At 47.5% G+C, this 14363-nt stretch overlaps 2 pseudogenes; both read left to right on the forward strand.

Moving 5' to 3' along the window:
• The first annotated feature begins 2816 nt into the window (after nucleotides 1-2816).
• Nucleotides 2817-2936, forward strand: LOC141267878 (5S ribosomal RNA; annotated as a pseudogene).
• Nucleotides 2937-3878: 942 nt separating this feature from the next.
• LOC141269607 (5S ribosomal RNA) lies at nucleotides 3879-3987 on the forward strand (annotated as a pseudogene).
• Nucleotides 3988-14363: the final 10376 nt, after the last annotated feature.

Genomic DNA, 14363 nt, shown 5'->3' on the forward strand with positions numbered 1-14363 from the left:
TTATGCCTTTTGGTCTCACCAATGCTCCAGCATTTTTTCAGAATCTTATTAATGATATCCTTAGACCTTTAATCGGCAAAAATGTGGTTGTGTATTTGGATGACATTTTGATTTATTCGCCGGATCTGGAGTCTCATTGGCGGAGCGTACGTGAGGTATTACAGTTATTAATGGACAATTCGCTTTTTGCTAAGCTGGAGAAATGTGAGTTCGCTGTACAGAGAATTAGTTTTTTGGGCTACATTATCTCCAGTGAAGGTTTTGAGATGGACCCGGTTAAAGTTCAAGCTGTGCAGGAATGGCCTAGGCCTATTGGTTTGAAATCGATACAGAGGTTTTTGGGTTTCGCCAATTATTACAGAAAATTCATAAAAAAATTTTCTATTATTGTCAAACCGCTGACCGATCTCACCAGGAAAGGTGCTAATGCGGTTCAGTGGACTTCTGAGGCCATTGAAGCTTTTGTGTTTCTAAAGGAGAGTTTCACCTCTGCTCCCATCCTTATGCAGCCTGATGTGACTAAGCCGTTTTTGGTTGAGGTTGATGCTTCTTCGGTGAGGGTTGGTGCGGTGTTGTCTCAGGAAAACAAGGATGGAGTACATCCCTGTGCCTTTTTTTCAAAAAAATTTTCCGAGACTGAACTTAATTACGATATTGGTAATCGGGAATTGCTGGCGATTAAACTCGCATTTGAACACTGGCGTCATCTCTTGGAAGGTGCTGAATTTCCCATTCAGGTTTTCACTGATCATAAAAATCTGATCTATCTTGATGCTGCCAAGCGCTTGAATGTCCGTCAGGCTAGGTGGGCACTTTTTTTCTTGCGGCTTAATTTTTCCGTTACTTACATCCTGGGTACCAAGAATGTTAAAGCGGATGCTTTGTCTCGCAGCTTTTCTCCCATGGTCGGTGTTGAGGAGGAAGAGGAGACCATTTTACAAGAAGGTGTTGTGATTGCTGCTTTGGACTCCGTTTTGGAGGATGAGATTCTTAAAGCACAGGAGAATGCCCCATCTAACACTCCCCATGGGAGGTTGTTTGTGCCTAGGACCTTTAGGAGAGATTTGTTTGTTGAGTGTCATGAGTCTCGGTTGGCAGGTCATCCAGGAATTTCTGAGACCAAGAGACTTGTGGGTCGCAGTTTTTGGTGGCCTGGATGGCAGAAGGAAGTCATTAAGTGGGTGCGCCAATGTACTGTGTGTGCAAGATCCAAGTCTTCGCATGCTCCTGCTGCGGGGTTGCTTTGCCCTCTGGAGGTTCCTAGTGCACCTTGGACACATCTGGCTATGGACTTTATTACTGACCTTCCTCCCTCTGAAGGTTTCACGGTCATCTGGGTGGTCGTGGACCGTTTTAGCAAGATGTGTCACTTGGTTCCCTTCATCAAACTGCCTTGCGCTAAGACACTCGCTAAGGCCTTTGTCAAGGAGATTGTCAGACTACATGGTGTTCCTACTGACATTGTTTCTGATAGGGGACCTCAGTTCGTGGCTCGTTTTTGGCGTGCCTTTTGTGACAGGTTGGGAGTTCATTTGTCGTTTTCATCCGGATATCATCCTGAGTCTAATGGCCAGACAGAAAGGAAGAACCAGGATGTTGAGCAGTTCTTGCGTTGTTTTGTGGCAGACAATCAAGAGGGGTGGTCTGAGTTTCTGCCACTTGCTGAATTTGCTCTTAACAACCATACATCCTCTTCTGCTGGGTGTTCGCCTTTTTTTTGTTGTTCTGGGAGACATCCGTCTTTTGGGTCATTTTCCAAATTGGTTTCGGCTGTGCCTGAGGAGGAGAGTTTTTCCGGTGATTTGGAGAGAGTTTGGACGGATGTGCGTGGTAATCTTCAGGAGGCTAACAAAAAATCTAAGAGGTACTTTGATAGGAAACGGCAAGAGGTTTTGTTTGCGGTTGGTGACATGGTTTGGTTGTCCTCTAAGAATCTGCGATTGAGGATTCCTTCTAAAAAATTGGGTCCCAAGTTCGTGGGCCCTTTAAGGTACTTCAGATAGTTAACCAATCTGCTGTTAGGTTGGAGGTTCCTACGTCCTGGAGGATTAATCCGGTGTTTCATGTTTCTCTGTTGAAAAAAGCTGATGTGTCGGATGGTGACGCCTCTGCCACTGTTCCTCCGGTGGTGGAGGACGGGGAATATGAAATTTCCCGCATCCTAAATTCTAGACGGTATAGAGGGAGTTTGCAGTATCTCGTCGCTTGGAAGGGTATCGGACCTGAGGAAAACTAATGGGTGAGAGCGGATTATGTTTCTGCCCCCAGACTTGTCCGAGCGTTTCACAGGAGGTTTCCTGGTAAGCCTGGGCCTAGGGGATCCGGAGGATTCTCTTAGAAGAGGGGTTACTGTTACAACTCTCCTGTTAGGTTTTTTTTAGTTTGCTGGTCACATGACCATTTTGCCTATTTAATCCGGCTCCGCCCTCCTGGCTTTGCTGGACTTCATTTGTATTTACTACTGTTGAGCTAGCTTGTTGCTCTGTTGCCGTTCTCTGTTAGTTTTGCTAGGTCTTCTGACCCCTATGCCTTTTTGTTGTGTGTTTGTCTTTGACTGCTACTATTTCTGCTAGGAGGTGTCCAACTTTTCCCAGTCCCTAGATCTTGTAGGGATCCCTCCCTCACATCTATAGGTCTGCGTTCAGACTAGCCGAGGACTTTAGCGGGTCTGATCGCAGGATCAGGTTCCCCGTTACATCGTAGGGATCTAGTTTAGTTCTATTGTAGGGATAGATCCCCTTTCTTTCCATACTCTCTGTAGCAGATCATAACAAAGCGATCCTGAGAAAGGCTGGCCGGGCGATGGATCAAGCAGCGTCTACTGGCCATACCACCTTGGATACGCCCGATCTCGTCTGATCTCAAAAGCAAAGCAGGGCTGGGCTCGGACAGTACTTGGATGGGAGACCTCCTGGGAACACCGGGTGCTGTAGACCATTTTGATGACATTTTGCCCTACTGCCCAGCTCGGCTAGCATGGAACGGCGCCTTGCCAGACACCGACCTTAAGTAACTTAGATGATGGAAGCCCCAAGGCCTCTGAGCCAGTTGGCAGCTAAGTACGCTACCCCACCGCCTTCACGCAGGCCTGACACCGAGCTCCTTGCCACGGCTAGGAGTGCTTATTGACTCCGCAGCTCGCCGTGTGGAAATGATGGCGTTAAAAGCACCCGGGACCGTGAAGGGGCCAGGCTTTCAGCAGGTGCCCAGGGAAGGTTTTGGATGCCGGCCGCCTAGCGAGGGCCAGCAGAAGTAACATGTTTCTCTGCAAAGAAGCTTGTGTAACCAAGCCAGACGGCTGACAAAGAGCTAACCTCAGTGCAAGGAAGGCAAGGAAGTTGCGGAAGGAATTGGGGAGGGGGGGGGTGATTCCTGCTAGGGCCCTGAAATCATAAAACAGGCAGGAGAGTCTGACGCATGGTGACGGAGAGGTTGTAGGGGCAGATACGGGGTGTTGTCACGTGCGAGCACGTGTGTATGCTGGCTTGTGTGTGAGAGTGCGCTTCCTAGGTGTGGCGCGCTGCAGACAGTCAAAGGGATTGTTCCCTTTCATTAAAAGTTAATCCCCGGCTGCAGGCTATTAGAAAGCAACTAACCGCGCTCTACTCACCCTACCCTGGTCTACCGGTGAGTCTCGCCTCTGCTCCCGGCCTGCGGCATTGGCCGTGAAGCTGACGTTCCGTCTACAGGGCTGCAGCCGATCACTGAGCTCAGCGGCTCTGAGTGGGGCGTTGTGTCTACAAGACCTTTTAAGGAAGCCAGCAAAAAAATTGAAGAGAAGGGAAAGCACAAAAGGACCTGGTCTTGCTGAACACTGGAAAGGGCATCCGGCAGCCAGACATCAAAGTAGAAAAGCAGCAAGTGAGAGGCTTGTGCCTGCCTACGGCTACACCACCCTGAACACATGTGATCTCAGAAGCAAAGCAGGGTCAGGCCTGGTTAGTACTTGGATGGGAGACCACTTGGGAATACCAGGTGCTGTAGGCTTTTGCTTTTTCCTTCCTTCCACCAGCAGGGGGCACTCTCTTCTATGCCTTTTTTCTATGCCTTTTTTCTATGCCCTTTCACAAGTTCACACTAGTGTTGAGCCACCCCCGTAGTGTTCGAGTTCGGTTCGGTTCGTCAAACACCCATGTGTTCGCCAAACTGTTCGTCGAACACCATTAAAACCAATGGCAGGCAAACAAAAACACATAGAAACACATAGAAAACACCTTCAAAGGTGTCCAAAAGCTGACAAACTGCTCAGAAGACATAACTAACACATGGAAAAGTGACAAGTACATATAGTCATGCGAAAATAAAAGAGGTGGAGGAGTAAAAGGAGGGGGAGAGACAGATATAGGCATGTCATGCCCTTCTAAAATCCAAAAAGTGAGAAGTCGACACGGCCAGTCCGCTCCTGCCCGTGCCACCTCCGTGTCGCCGGGTTTGTGCCAGAGCCGCGGTGAACCCTGACGGCCAGCCCCCCTCTCCCAATACTGGTGCCTGTCCACTGGTGGGTCGAGCGAGCCCCCCTGTGGTGGAGGCAGCTCTAAGCTTTTTAATTTAAATTGTCTCTCTAATTTGAATGAATACACTTTAAATCCATTTACAAGGATCTATTGGAGGGCAAGTCTCATGCCAGCAGCCGCGGTAATTCCAGCTCCAGTAGCGTCCACTAAAGCTGCTGCAGTTAAAAAGCTTTTATAAGGATCGAGCTCGGCTGTCCACCGCAAGGCATCCTACTGCCAGTCCCAGCCCCTATGCCTTGGGGTGCCTCCTCATGCTCTTCACTAAGTATCCCATGGTCCCGAAGCATTTCCTTTGAAAAAATTAAGTGTCTAAACTACAGGTGGTGTAGCTTGCTTAACAGCCGGGATAATCCGCTGACTAGCAGACACTGCTACTAGGCACAAAGTATTTCCTGGGCTAGATGCAGTTAAAAATTTGTAATTAGATACTCTCGTTGGATGCTGAGAAAGCATTCCATAGAGTCTCCTGGCACGCCATATATGATTCTCTTAAAAAGCTTGGGGTAGGGGTCTAGGGGACCCTTTTATAGCCAAAATCACGGCCCTGTATCGCAATACGTCACCTAGGCTGAAGATAAATGGAACTGTAGCACCCTGAGGGCTCGGTTGCTACAGACGTATTGCACCTCACCCAGAGGTGTGATATCTCACTCTCAGGTAAGGATGGAGTGTGGATCAGGACCCGACACCTGCATGCATTACACCACATTGCCGTGGGGCAGGGCGACCAATATGCCCCTGAGATGGGCACGACAGTCCCTGTCCCTGGCTGGAGTGGGGGGAGGGAACACTGAGGAAGGGGAACCCTGTAGTGCAGGAGCAGGGAGGAAGCAGTTCCTGGGTGCATTGAGAAGGGAGTATAAAAGGTGGGCACCATCTTAGTTCAGTGCAGAGAAGTCTGAGCAGAAGTGGCAGGGAGCAGGGGCTCTGCATGAGCTCTGCTCCGGAGGCGGGCCTAGTAACAGAGGCCCAGGCCTGGAAGGGGGAGAAGGAAGGAAGAGGAGCGGAGAGGGCTCCAGGAACGAGGAATGAAGGGATCCCAGGGGTGCGGACGGGCGAGTCTCCACCGCACGCCCGAATCCACCTGCGTGGAGGGGTCAGGCCAAAGGGGGAGACCGGTCCCCGAACTAGTGGAGGCAGGAAACGACCCTCAGCTAGAAACCGGAGGCTCTGACATTTTATGTGGCACAGCCCCTCGCTACACCCGCTAGGAAGGCACCACATAGGGTCAGGGAAACTGGCGCCAAGTTTAACAAGAGGAGGCCCGAGGCAGCCGGACAGAAGTGTTGGTAAGAAAGGCCAGACAAAGGACACACAAAGGGGGTCCTGTGAAGTGCTCCAAAGTTATCTGGGAGTTGTCTGAGCCCCTCACCTGGTGAGCACAGTACGACGTGGGCAGCCGTTACCTGCAGACGTGGTCTGGATAATAAGAACTGTGAGTAAAGGCCCTGGACTGCATCACTGACTCCGTGTCGTTACTGCTGCTGCCCTGCACCATCACCCCCATCCTCAGCATACACTGCCCTGAGGCTATACTCCTCCCGTGGGGAGTTATGCTACGCTCTGCTGCACCCACAACACCAGCCTCAGCGGTCTGCCCAGTAGCGGCGGTTCACTCTGACCGCAATCCACGAGTGGCGTAGTCGGACATTTAAACATCAAAACCACATAAATAGTTCCGCCACTGGTTTGACCGCCCTGAGCCACGGAACCGGGTCGCCGCCACGAAGACTACAACCACCAGCATCCACCAAAAAGGGTCCGGCTCCGGGTGTCCCAAGGCCCAGGGGGTGCGTCAGAACATTTTCATCACCTTTCACAATCACCAATGGGACAAGGCAGGGATGTCCTCTGTCCCCTCTCTTATACATCCTAGTGACGGAGCACCTGCTCTCATCAATTCGCCATAACCCCAATATTAGGTGGATTGAGGTGGGAGGCACCGAGTACAAGTGCTCTCTATTTGCTGATGATGTCCTAGTATATATCACTCAATCACATATATCCATCCCTGCTGTTATGGCTGAAATAGATCACTTTGTTACATGGTAAAATTTTAAAATCAATGCAGCGAAGTCTGAGGCCCTCGATGTCTCCCTCCCCAAATCCATATAGGATTCCATCCAGTCCAACTTTCCCTTTGCCTGGCCCTCACAGGGTATCAAATACTTAGGAATTCCTATTCATAGAGACCTTTCCCATCTATGTTATCTTAATTTTGGGCCCTTTATTGAACAATTCCATACAGACCACGGTTGGCAAGTTAGAACTGTAAGATTCACTACGTGAACCACTGGTGTTTTGTGAAAAAGCACATGTACACTGCGTTCCAAATTATTATGCAAAAAGTGTTTAGGAGTGATAAGGGAAGAATTTGTTTGTTTGTCAGTTAAACTCATTGATGGTGATGTGTGTCAGGGCTCTTTATATCACTGTAAGCAATTGCAGACACCTGTGCTAATTAGTTTGGCAGGTGTGTCCAATGAAAGGCAAGACTACTTAAGAAGGCTCTCTCACATTATTAAGCAGCCTACATTTTCTGCCAAAATGGGAAAGAAAAAGGATGTGTCGGCTGCTGAGAAGCAACAAATTGTGGAGTGTTTAGGTCAAGGCATGACTACAATCAACATTGTGCGATGATCAGGATGAAGTGTCTTGGCAATCAAGAAGTATGTAGCTGATTCACAGTACACACGTGTGCGTGCTGATAAGGGCAAATTGAGGACTCTTTCCTACAGGCAATTACGTCAGGTTGAAAGAGCAGCGGCAAAAAAGCCTTGTCATAGCAGTAGACAAGTTTTTGAAGCTGCTTGTGCCTCCAACGTCCCCCGAACAACAAGATGCAGGGTCCTTCAGAGGTTTGCAGCTGTGCATATGCCATCCTGTCGACCTCCTCTATCCACTTCACACAAGCAGAAACGGCTCCAGTGGGCCAAACATTACATGAAGACTGATTTCAAAACTGTTTTGTTCACGGATGAGTGCCGTGCAGCGCTCGATGGTCCAGATGGATGGAGTGGAGGATGGCTGGTTGATGGACACCCCACGCAAACACGGCTACAGCGCCAACAAGGAGGAGGTGGAGTAATGTTTTGGGCTGGAATCATGGGGAGAGAGATTGTCGGCCCCTTTAGGATCCCTGAAGGCGCTAAAGATGAACTCCATAATGTATGTGGATTTTCTCAAACAGCACTTCCTGCCATGGTTCAAGAAGAAGAACCGTGTATTTCACAGCAAGATCATTTTTCTGCATGATAATGCACCATCTCATGCTGCACATAAAACATCTGCATCTCTGGCTGATATGGGCATAAAAGGGGACAAACTTATGGTGTGACCCCCATGCTCCCCTGACCTGTACCCCATTCAGAACCTTTGGAGCATCATTAAAAGGAGTGTCTATGATGGCGGGAGGCAGTTCACATCTAAGCAACAGCTCTGGGAGGGTATTCTGTCCTCATGCAAAACAATTGAAGCAGAAACCATAAAAAACCTGACAAATTCAATGGACGAGAGAGTTCAGAAGCTCCTTTCGAACAAGGGGTCCTATGTGAAAATGTAACATCACCTAGAATAAAGTTTTGAGTTGAAAACTGTTTGATTTCAGTTTCTAACAACCTGCTAATGCTTATAATTTCAAAAATGACCATTTTTTTGGTCTTTATTAAAATGAAAAGGTTGATCGAAAAGTTTGGGGGATCTAAGAGTGTGGCAACCCAGTAGTCATGATTACTTCGAATTCTGACAATATGAGGGTCATGCTGCAGGTAGTGCAGCAAGAAGGCACTTATGTGTCTTGCGCATCTCGGAGCCCCAAAATTATTTTCCGGGCTAGATGCAGCTAAAAATTATTTTTAATTTTAAATCTGGTGGAGCTTATTATAGATGGCCTAATAGGATCAGTGCTGCACACTGCTACAAAGCTCAAATTATTTTCCAGTCAAGATACAGATAAACATGATTAGTAATTTGAAAGCTTAAAACGGTTGGTAGGGTGATTTTAACCAATCATCAAGCTTTTACTCTCCCCAGGATGACACAGGGGTAGAAAAGTCGTTTCGGATCCATGATTTGTTCATCTTTATGAACGTGAGTCTGTCTACATTATCAGTGGAGAGCCGCGTGCGCTTATCTGTCAGCACACCACCAGCAGCGCTGAACACACGTTCAGACAGAACGCTGGCTGCGGGGCATGACAAGATCTCCAAGGCGTAAGTGGCTAGCTCCGGCCATTTATCCAGATTGGAAGCCCAAAAAGAGCAAGGGTCCAGTGACACAGTCGTGGCTTCAATGTTTACTTGGAGATACTCCTGTACCATCGTCTCTAGGCGTTGACTATGTGTCAGACTTCTTGTCTCCTGTGGCCTTGCAAAGGATGGGCTAAAAAAGTGGTGAAATGATTCCGCAAAATAGATGTTACCAGCAGATACTGTGGTTCTGTTGCGGTTTGAGTGCTGAACACTTGACGGTCCCACGGTTGGCAAGTTGGAACTGTGAGATTCACTACGTGCACCACTGGTGTTTTGTGGAAAAGCACATGTAAGATTCTGCAACAGTCTCTGCTGATACTCCTGCATGCGTGCATCCCTTTCTATGGCAGGAATAATTTCGGCAAATTTACTTTTGTACCGGGGATCTAACAGTGTGGCAACCCAGTAGTCAGGATTATTTCTAATTCTCACAATTCGAGGGTCATGTTGCAGGTAGTGCAGCAAGAAGGCACTCATGTGTGTTGCGCATCCAGGAGCACCAAGTCCCTGTTGTGTTGGTGGCGAGGTAACAATCATGCTTCCTTCCTCTGTCCTCTCCCCCCAACCTCGCACAACAGAAATGTGATCAAGGTCTCCCTCATCTGATGAGTCTTCCATCAGTTCGTCCTCCACTTCTTCCTGGGCTCCTGCACCTTCCTCACTAGTTTGGCTGCTACCATGCGCCCTGGTAAAACCATCTCCCCCACCCTCACATGCCTGCCGCCTTGGTGCTGCCGACCGTCTGGACCTTGCAGATGTTAGCCCTTCCGCATACAACTCCTCCTCCTCTACTTCCTCCACCTCCTCTTGTGCCACCACCTGACTCCGAATTCTGTTTAACATGTGCTCCAGCATGTAAATCACCGGAATAGTCATGCTGATAATGGCATCATCAGCACTAAACATCTTCGTCGCCATTTCAAAACTGTGCAGAAGGGTGCATAGGTCCCTGATCTGAGACCACTCCTCCAGCGTGATTTGCCCCACCTCTGGATCTCGTTGGCCCAGGCTATACGTCAGAACGTATTGCACCAGGGCTTGTCGGTGCTGCCACAGTCGCTGCAACATGTGCAGAGTTGAATTCCACCGGGTAGGCACATCGCATTTTAGCCGGTGAAGTGGCAGGCCCAACGACTTCTGTAGAGATGTAAGTCGCTGAGCTGCGGGATGCGAATGGCGGAAGTGAGCACACAGCGACCGTGCCCTCTGCAGAAGGCCATCTAGTCTGGGATAGTGGGCTAAAAATTGCTGGACAACCAGGTTAAACACGTGAGCCATACAAGGCACGTGTGTGACATTGCCCCGGCAAAGGCCGCACCCAGGTTTGCAGCATTGTCGCACACGGCCTTCCCTGGTTTCAGGTCCAGTGGAGACAGCCATTCATGAAATTGGTTCTCCAGAGCTGACCACAACTCCTCAGCTGTGTGACTCACATTTCCCAGACATTTCAATGTAAAAACCGCCTGATGACGTTGAGCCCTACTGCCAGCATAGTAAGGAGGTGTGCAGGATCCCTTCTGCGCAGTTAGAAAGCTTGTGGCATGACCAGACAGGATTTGGGTGCAGGTGGAAGACCGAGAGGAGGTTGAGGAGGCAGAAGCAGTGGAGGAACTTTGACATAAAGAGGATTGACGCACAACTCGTGGGGACGGCAAGACTTGGACAGCAGCCCCTTGTCCTGCTGTCACCATAGTTACCCAGTGCCCAGTCAGCGACATGTAACGCCCCTGTCCATGCCTACTCGTCCAAGTGTCTGTGGTGAAATGCACCCTGTCACACACAGAGTTTCTCAAAGAAGCGGTGATGTTGTGTGCGACATGCTGGTGGAGCGCAGGCACACCTTTCTTTGAGAAGTAGTGCCGACTGGGCATCTGGTACTGGGGCACTGCGACGGACATAAGGTCTCGAAAATCCTCTGTGTCCACCAGGCGGAAAGGCAGCATTTCTGTAGCCAAGAGCTTGCAGATGGTGAAATTCAACCTCTTAGCTTTCTCATGGCTAGGAGGAAATGGTCTTTTACTTGTCCACATCTGAGGGACCGAGGGCTGGCTATATTGCTTAGACGGGGTTGATAAGGGTGTCCCCGGCAAACTGCCGGTCTGTGAGGAAGATGCAGGCGGACATGTTAGGTTGCCTTGATCCAAAGGTGGTGCTATCGATGTCGGACAGCGCTCAACACCAGCTGGTGTTACCACCTCCAAAGAAAATGATGACCTGCCAATCACGCTGGCTGTTGCGGGTAAAGAGGTGGCAGGTCTGCGCCCCAAAACAGGTGTGACTGCTGTCCCCCCAGTCACAGAGGATGAAGAGGCCGCGGATGCACAAGATATGGCAGACGGTGGTTGGCCCGGCCGGCTAGGCCGCATTGTAGCACACTGAGCTTCCCACTGCAACTTATGCTTCATGTCCATGTGCCGGTTCATGCATGAAGTACTCAAACTATGTATTTTTTGGCCTCTACTTAGCTTTTGCTGACAAATGTTACAGATAACACAAGTTGGGTCATCTTTATCGATCTGAAAAAATGCCCAGGCTATGCAAGGCTTAGCACCCATGCGACCTGAAGAGCCACCACGACTTGTGGTGAGAGGCAGAGTTGTGTTTGAGGATGCAGTTGTTGACGTGCTTCCAGTACTACGTCTCTGTCCAGGAAGGCGCAACCTGACCTCGTCGTCACTAGCATCTTCCTCCACCTCCTCTGCTGACCTCATCTCTTGGCTGACTGTGGGTTGACAGTAAGTGGGATCTCCAACCTCATCATCATCACCCTGTGTGTTATCACACCCGTCGTCCTCAGAGCCAACCTGTTCCTGCCCTGACAAAAAACTAAAGTTGTCGCTCCAATCAGGTATTTGAGTCTCATCATCGTCTTCCTCATTGTCTCCACCAACAGGAGTTACAGTTTGGGAATGAGGGTCTACATTATGGTCAGAACCTTCTGCGTCTGGTCCTGGATCCGACTCATAAAGATTCTGGGCATCAGTGCAGATCATTTCCTCGTCTGGATTCACAGAAGCGCTGGAGTCGACCTCTGATTCCCAGGCTATAGTATGAGTAAACAGCTCTGCAGACTCAACCATCTGTTCTACCTCATACTCAGACGGGCAGCTGGAGATTTGGGAGCTGTGAGGAAGCAAGTGCGATTTGGGTGACACCTTTGAGGACTGGAGTATTTGTGATGTTGAAGTTGATGTGGAGTAGAGCCCACTTAAAGGAGCACTTGATATCCGTTGAAGCACCTGCTGTTTTTGTGCCTCATCTGGAATTTGTAGCGATTGGCATGGCCGTAAGAAAGGGATCTTATCACATTGTCCGCTAAAAGAAGTAGACATTTTAGTTTGGCTGGAAGATGGTCTTTCTTCTGCAGATGTTACTGTTGCTTTAACACCTACCCCACGGACACAACCTTTTTTCCCCTTCCCAACACGCCTATTCCCCTTTCCACCAGCAGCAGGCCTTTTTCCACTCATTTTGGTGGTTAACTAATTCACAACTCTGGAGTTGTTTGCACAAAAAAACAATGGATGGTAACCGAGCAGAGCTGAGTGGCCAAACTGTGGTATTAGGCCAAAACTATTGGCTGGGTTAGATGCAGAAAAAAATTATATTAAATTTGCAACCTGATGGAGGTCAGTATAGATGGACTAATACATCAAGTCCCACACAAAGCTAGAAGCCCAATATTTTTTCAGAGGTAGATGCAGAAAAAAATATATTCAGTTTGCAACCTGATGGAGGTCAGTATAGATGGACTAATACAACAAGTCCCACACACAGCTAGAAGCCCAATATTTTTTCAGAGGTACTGTAGATGCAGAAGAAAATATATTCAGTTTGCAACCTGATGGAGGTCAGTATAGATGGACTAATACAACAAGTCCCACACACAGCTAGAAGCCCAAATATTTTTTCAGAGGTACTGTAGATGCAGATAAAAATTATTTTTAATTTGCAACCTGATGGAGGTCAGTATAGATGGACTAATAGAGAAAGTCCGACACACTACTAGAAGGCCAAATATTTTTTCAGAGCTAGATGCAGAAAAAAATTATATTCAGTTTGCAACCTGATGGAGGTCAGTATAGATGGATTAATAGAACAAGACCCACACACAGATAGAAGCCCAATATTTTTTCAGAGGTAGATGCAGAAAAAAATATATTCAGTTTGCAACCTGATGGAGGTCAGTATAGATGGACTAACAGAGAAAGTCCCATACACTACTAGAAGGCCAAATATTTTTTCAGAGCTAGATGCAGAAAAAAATTATATTCAGTTTGCAACCTGATGGAGGTCAGTATAGATGGACTAATACAACAAGTTCCACACACAGCTAGAAGCCCAAATATTTTTTCAGAGGTACTGTAGATGCAGATAAAAATTATTTTTAATTTGCAACCTGATGGAGGTCAGTATAGATGGACTAATAGAGAAAGTCCGACACACTACTAGAAGGCCAAATATTTTTTCAGAGCTAGATGCAGAAAAAAATTATATTCAGTTTGCAACCTGATGGAGGTCAGTATAGATGGATTAATAGAACAAGACCCACACACAGCTAGAAGCCCAATATTTTTTCAGAGGTAGATGCAGAAAAAAATATATTCAGTTTGCAACCTGATGGAGGTCAGTATAGATGGACTAATACAACAAGTCCCACACACAGCTAGAAGCCCAATATTTTTTCAGAGGTAGATGCAGAAAAAAATATATTCAGTTTGCAACCTGATGGAGGTCAGTATAGATGGACTAATACAACAAGTCCCACACACAGCTAGAAGCCCAATATTTTTGCAGAGGTATTGTAGATGCAGAAAAAAATATATTCAGTTTGCAACCTGATGGAGGTCAGTATAGATGGACTAATACAACAAGTCCCACACACAGCTAGAAGCCCAAATATTTTTTCAGAGGTACTGTAGATGCAGATAAAAATTATTTTTAATTTGCAACCTGATGGAGGTCAGTATAGATGGACTAATAGAGAAAGTCCGACACACTACTAGAAGGCCAAATATTTTTTCAGAGCTAGATGCAGAAAAAAATTATATTCAGTTTGCAACCTGATGGAGGTCAGTATAGATGGATTAATAGAACAAGACCCACACACAGCTAGAAGCCCAATATTTTTTCAGAGGTAGATGCAGAAAAAAATATATTCAGTTTGCAACCTGATGGAGGTCAGTATAGATGGACTAACAGAGAAAGTCCCACACACTACTAGAAGGCCAAATATTTTTTCAGAGCTAGATGCAGAAAAAAATTATATTCAGTTTGCAACCTGATGGAGGTCAGTATATATGGACTAATACAACAAGTCCCACACACAGCTAGAAGCCCAAATATTTTTTCAGAGGTACTGTAGATGCAGATAAAAATTATTTTTAATTTGCAACCTGATGGAGGTCAGTATAGATGGACTAATAGAGAAAGTCCGACACACTACTAGAAGGCCAAATATTTTTTCAGAGCTAGATGCAGAAAAAAATTATATTCAGTTTGCAACCTGATGGAGGTCAGTATAGGTGGACTAATAGAACAAGTCCCACACACTGCTAGAAGGCCAAATATTTTTTCAGAGCTAGATGCAGAAAAAAAT

The sequence above is a fragment of the Phyllobates terribilis genome, unplaced genomic scaffold, assembly GCF_046119375.1.
Source record: "Phyllobates terribilis strain yellow unplaced genomic scaffold, ASM4611937v1 Scaffold_4__5_contigs__length_816908805, whole genome shotgun sequence".
In the NCBI taxonomy this organism is placed as follows: domain Eukaryota; kingdom Metazoa; phylum Chordata; class Amphibia; order Anura; family Dendrobatidae; genus Phyllobates; species Phyllobates terribilis.